Genomic DNA, 6,412 nt, shown 5'->3' with positions numbered 1-6,412 from the left:
TAAATCATTCGGTGACCCTTTGTTCTGTTTAAACAACTGACTCTTGGTTTATGTACAGGTTCCTCATGAACACACTTAAGTGTTCTGGAATACCCTTTATTTGCTGTTATCTATAGCTTATCATGATCCACACAATCTTTGCAGAGTCAATAAAGCACAGGTAAACATCATTCTGGTATTATCTGCCTTCAGCAAAGATCCCTCTGATGTCAGGAATTATATCCCTCGTTCCACGTCCTCTTCTGAATCTGGCTTGAGTCTCTGTCAATGTTCTGTGCACCCAGTTCTTAATTATCTTTAGCAAAACTTTACATGCATGTGATATTAATGATATTGTCTGATGATTTCTTCATTCCATTGGGTCACCTCTCTTTGGACTGGCTACAAATATGGATCTTTTCCAATCAATTGGTCAGGTAGCTGTCTTCCAGATTTCTTGGTATAGATGCGTGCCTCCAGTGCTTCATCGGTTTGTTGAAAGATTTTAATTTGTATTCCATCAATGCCCAGAACCTTATTCTTTGCCAATGCCTCAGTGCACCTTGGCTCCTTCAGTACCACTGGCTCTTGGTCATATGCTACCTCTGGAAATAGTTGAATATTGTCCATTTCTTTTTGGTACAGTTGCTCTTGTATTCCTTCCTCCTCCTTCTTCTTTGATTTTTTATTTCTTAAGCTTTTATTGTGAAATGAGTGATAGTTTACATGGAAGAACATCAGTTTTGCATTCATCCTATCTCATTTCATTTCATTGCAATGATTACAATCTCCTCCATGCATCACCATTCAACAGTCTTTGCTTCTATTCCCTCTGGGGTTTTGTTGTTGTTGTTATTGTTGTTTGTTTATTTTGATATACACAGAAACACTCAGGAATATATAATCATTTATACAACCCAAAGGCACATTCTACAAGCCTGCCTCCTGGCAGCCAGCACACAACCTTTCTCTTTCCATGAGTCTAGAGTCTTTAGCTGCTCTATCTCTCCATGTCATCTCTGCCTCCTTCTCTGGTGTCTCTGTCTCTGCTTCTCTGGAAAGGGTTCCATATTCCCATCATGCTCTTCTCCCTTGATGGTCCTATGGCCCTCTGTTTCTGAAACATTAGATTAACTACTCCTCCTTTATGTTACAAAACTTCTACTTTTACAGTTGTGACAATCACAATTAATCCTGATAACAATTACTCACTATTGAATCATAAGACTCTTATCTCCATCTCCTTTCACCAGACCCATCTAGACAAGATGAAAACTATTCAGTGGGGATTCTATCTTCCCCTGCACACTCCAAAACTAAACTCCCTCTTGAAACTTGTAAGCTAGCCACTTTGTACCTTTATTTTGTTGTTGTTATATGCCGTCAAGTTGATTCTGACCCATAGTGATCCTGTATAGGATTTCCAAGAAGCTGGTGAGCTTGAACCACTGATGTAGCAGTTCACACAACTTTGCAGTCTGATGCATTAACCCACAGTGCCACACCATGACTCCTTGTACCTTTATTACCCAACCCCCATTTTAGGTAGCTAATGTCTAAGTTGCCCATGCCTATCAACCCTGTGTACAGAGGGGACAGGTTTGATCCTGGATGTGAAACTCCTTCCTTCTCATTCTGTATTTTGAGCTACTACATCTATAAGTATAGATCAAGTTCATCAAATTGTAGCAATTTACACTTGTTAACTTTATCAAATTTCGTTATCTTCCTTTATTTGAGTTCTAATCACCAAGTCATTTAAACTATGTTAAAATGGGTACTATTATCTGCAAGTTTGGGTATTCTTGTGCCTTCCTTTTTCTTTTGATGCTTTCTGCAATATTCCATATTTTTCCCATAGAATCCTTCAATACTTCAAGTTGAAGCTTGAATTTTTCTTAAGTTCTTTCAGCTTGAGAAATGTTGTGTTTGTTTTCACTTTGGGGTTTCTTACTCTTGGTCTTTGCACATTTCAATATAATAGTTGACTTTGTCTTCTCGAACTACCCTTTGAAGTTTTCTGTTCAGCTCTTTAATATCCTCACTTTTTCCATTTGCTTTAGCATCTTTATGCTGGAAAGCAAGTTTCAGAGTCTCTTCTGACTTTTCCTTCTTTTTTGTCTTCTTAGTAACCTTTTGCTTTCTTCTTGTATGATCCCATGACTCTTCTGGTTTTCAGTCAATAGTGTGTAACTAACTGCATCAAATGTGTTCTTGAGATGATCTCTAAATTCAGGTTGGATATGTTCAAGGTCATATTTTGACTCTGGCAGATTTGTTTGAATTTTCTCCAACTTCAGCCTGAACTTGCATATCGGCAATTGGTCGTCAGTTCCACAGTCTGCCTCTGGTCTTGTCTTGACTGATGATATGGAGCTTTTCCACCATCTCTTCCCACACATATCATCAATTTGATTTTTGTGTATTCTGTCTAGTGAGGTCCATGTGTATAGTTGTCTTTCTTGTGGTTTAATAACTCATTTGTAATGAGTAAGTCATTGGTCTTGAAATATTCTATCATGTGATCTCCAGTGTCCTTTCTATCACCAAGGTCATATTTTCCAAGCACCAATTCTTCCGCTTTATTTGCAACATTTGCATTCCAAATACCAGTAATTATCAGTACATCTTTATTGCATGTTTAATCAATTTCATACTGAATAAGTTGGTAAAATTCTCCAATTTCATCATCACTGGCTTTAGTGGTTGGTGAGTACATTTGATTAATGGTGGTATTAACTGGTTTTCCTTATAGGTGTATGGATATTACCCTATCATAGACACTATTACACTTCAAGAAAGGCCCTGAAATATTCTTTTTGGAAAGGCCCTGAAATATTCTTTTTGATGATGAATGTGATGCCATTCCTTTTCAATTTGTCATTCCTGGCATAGTAAGCCATGTGACTGTCAGATTGAAAATGGGCCACACCAGTCCATTTCAGCTCACCAGTGCTTAGTATATGGATCTTCATGCATTCCATTTCATTTTTGACAACTTCCAGTTTTCCCAGAGTCATACTTCGTATATCCCATGTTCTGATTGTTAATGGATATTTGAGGCTGTTTCTCCTTTGAGTTATTCTGCATCCGCAAATGAAGGTTCTAAAAGCTTTACTCTATTCATGTCATCACTGTCAACTCTACTTTGAGGAGGCAGCTCTTCCTCAGTCGTGTTTTAAGATCTTTCCTACCTAGGAGCTTATTTTCTGGCACTATATCTGACAATATTCTGGTGTTGTTCATAATGTTTCAATATTCAATATTCTGGTGCTATCAGACAGGATTCCACCGGTATTCATAAGGTTTTCAGGGGCTAAATACTCAGAAGTAATCTGACTCTCCTTCTTCTTAGTCTGGAAGCCCCATTGAAACCTGTCTACCATGGGTAACTCTGCTGGTATCCAAAGGTGACATAATTTCCATAATCACAGCAACACGCAAGCCACCACAGTATGACAAATGGTGGCTTTCCTGGATACTTCTCAGACTATTATTTGCCTAATAAATTAAAAAAAAATAATTATTATATATTTATAAAGGGGAAGAGCATTCAGAAGAAGGGTAATAACAAACACACCAAACCCATTTTACAGATAATGATGGTGGCTAGTGGTGACTAGACAGCGCTCTTTGCTTCCAGACCTAGATAAAACACTCACGTGAAACAACATCCCCTGCTCCTTCCTGGTCCACAGTGACAGGAAGGCTGTTTGATTTTCCAGCCTTGCCTTAGGGTTCCTGGTGTGGAACAGAAGGCTGCTGAGAAAAGAGTGGCCATCAACAGACAGAGCTTGTTGAATTGGGACTGGTATAAACCATGTACTGCCTAAGGCCACTTGATCAAAGTTTTGAACAAACAGACCCTAGCTTTTATATGATACAATTGATAGCTGAAAGCATGTGTGGGTATCTGGATGTTCTCAGGAAGAAGCCTTTTCATTCCAATTGAATTACTAGACAAGGAGTTCTGGGCTGGGAGTCAGGACTTTTGGGTTTCCTGGTATTATTGCTCAGGACACATATGACCTTAGACAAGTCACTAGGTGCTCTATGTTTTCATTCTCAACATGGGATGATTGATATGAGCTGACAAATCTGATTTTATTTGATTGGTCTTTAAAATTCCTTTCTTATTTTCAACCAAATCCTTCCAAATTAAGGAGATGAAGGAACAACCATGTACCAATAGGCAATCTCCAAAGCCAGAATATCCTTACTCGGTTGGGGGTAGCTGGAGATGAAGGAGCAACTGGTAGAGTAAAGACTTACTGAAAAGATGCCTTTTCTAACTTCGATAACTTATTTTCTAAGAAAGAAGCTTCCATGTTCTTAGAGAAAGACTAAACAGGAGGAAAATGTGGGGTTTTCCATCCTAGAATCTTGCCAGTTCTGAGAAAATAGGAATTTCATAAACCAAAGTTCATACCCTAATCAAATTCCTGGAATCATTTAGGATCTAGGTTCTAACTAGTCTACAGGCATATTTTTCCCATTCATTGTCTTGTGGCCCCTGACTTGCACAATCGTACATCTTTGGTGGTCAGTCTCTAAGTGATCATCTGACAGCTGCTGTAGCATCAGAAGCATCTTGGATGATTAACAGATGTTCAATCAAGCTTAAATATTAAGGTTGTTGTCTAGACAGCCAGCCAAACCTATTCACATCTCCCAGGAGCCCTGCCCTGACTCTCCCTTTCTCCAGCTGTGGACATGATGGACAATTTGGAGTCCTTAGGGGCATATACTTTCTGAACATGGAGTCTTAAAGCAAGAGAATAGGAGAACTGAATGGGGACCTCAGAATCTCCTAAAAATGGTACACAAGTGAAGGAATTTACTCAGAGCCCTGCACTTTATGACAGAATAAAAGCTTGAGCCTAGATCTTTAGATTCCATAGGCAACAGTATTTTCTATATATTAAAAACAAAACATAAGCAAAACACCAAACTTGTCATCAAACTGATTCTGATTCATGGAGCTCCCTTGAATTACAGTGTAAAACTGTTCCATAGAGTTTCCTTGACGATAATCTCACAGAAACAGATTGCCAGGAGTTTCTTCTGTAGTGCCACTGGATGAGTTCAAACCACCAACATTTAGATTAATATCAAGAATAAAATAAAACTAGTTGCTGTCAAATTGTTTCTGATTCATGGTGTCCTCATGTGTGTCCAAGTAGAAATGTGCTCCAGAGAGTTCTTAGTGACTAATTTTCAGAAGATTACCAGTCTTTTCTTCTGAGGCACTTCTAGGTGGACTGGAACACCCAAACTTTCAGTTGGCAGCTGAACATATTAACCATTTGCACTACCCAGGGACTCCTATTTGATTTTAATATTGAGTACTATTTTGTTTTTGTCCTCACTTAACAGAGCACTGATTTGTGCTCTGGTAGCATAGTGGTTACGAATCGGGCTCTGCGAACCTTAAGGTCAGCGGTTTGAAACTACCAGCCGTTCCACAGGAGAAAGATAAGGCTTTCTACTCCCGTAAAGATTTACACCCTCGGAAACCCTGTACAGGGTCGCTATGGGTCGGAACCGATTCGACGGCACTTAACAACAACAACAACAACTATTTTATTTTTTGTCCTCACTTAACAGAGCACTGATTGTCTATGGAAACAGAATTATTAAGCTGTCTCCTACCCTTGCTGGTGGGTGTTATAAGGCAGTTCCAGGCTCCCACCCTTTAAAAACCCATATCTGAGAGAGGTAGCAGTCACCCATGAGGCAACTGGCTTTCAAGTACATGAAAAGAAACTCAAAATCTGAATTTTCCTAATTTCAGTCATTTGTCTATCTATCATTACAACTTTGTGATATCGTCCATGTTATTACCTCCTTAACATTTAAAAATAAATTTGTTTTACTGAAATATATTTAGTTTAAAAGGTAACTTAATCTCTAATGTTAATAGCAAACTAATGTTCTTCTTGTTTAACTTTGAAATAATCATTAAAATAAAAAATTCATTGTTGTTGTTAAATGCCTTTGAGTGAGTGCCAACTCATAGAGACCCTGTGTAAGGTTTCTGAGTAATGACTCATGTGTTTGAATCACTGATCTTAAGGTTAGCAGTCCAGTGCTTATCCTACATCAACAGAGTTGTTGTTAAGTGCCATCAAGTTGGTACTGACCCATAGCGACCCTGTATAGAGTTTCCAAGGAGCAGCTGGTGATCTTGAACCACCAACCTTGCAGTTCAAACAACTTTGCAATTTGGTGCATTAGCCTACAGTGCTACACCAGGACTCCGGCACAGCAACAGACTAGGACTCCTTATTACTACCTAGTCACTTCAAGGACCACCACTGGCATTGCCATCATCCCTTGAGATATGTAAATCCAAGTGGTTTGTGAGTATGCAGGTTTGCACATATTCCTGTGAAGTGGTGTCTGATGGGTGCTTATAGAATGAGGCAAATCT

Source organism: Chrysochloris asiatica, unplaced genomic scaffold (genome assembly GCF_000296735.1).
Source record: "Chrysochloris asiatica unplaced genomic scaffold, ChrAsi1.0 scaffold00071, whole genome shotgun sequence".
Taxonomy (NCBI): Eukaryota; Metazoa; Chordata; class Mammalia; order Afrosoricida; family Chrysochloridae; genus Chrysochloris; species Chrysochloris asiatica.
The sequence above is the reverse complement of the archived record's forward strand: the minus strand, read 5'-3'. Positions refer to the sequence as shown.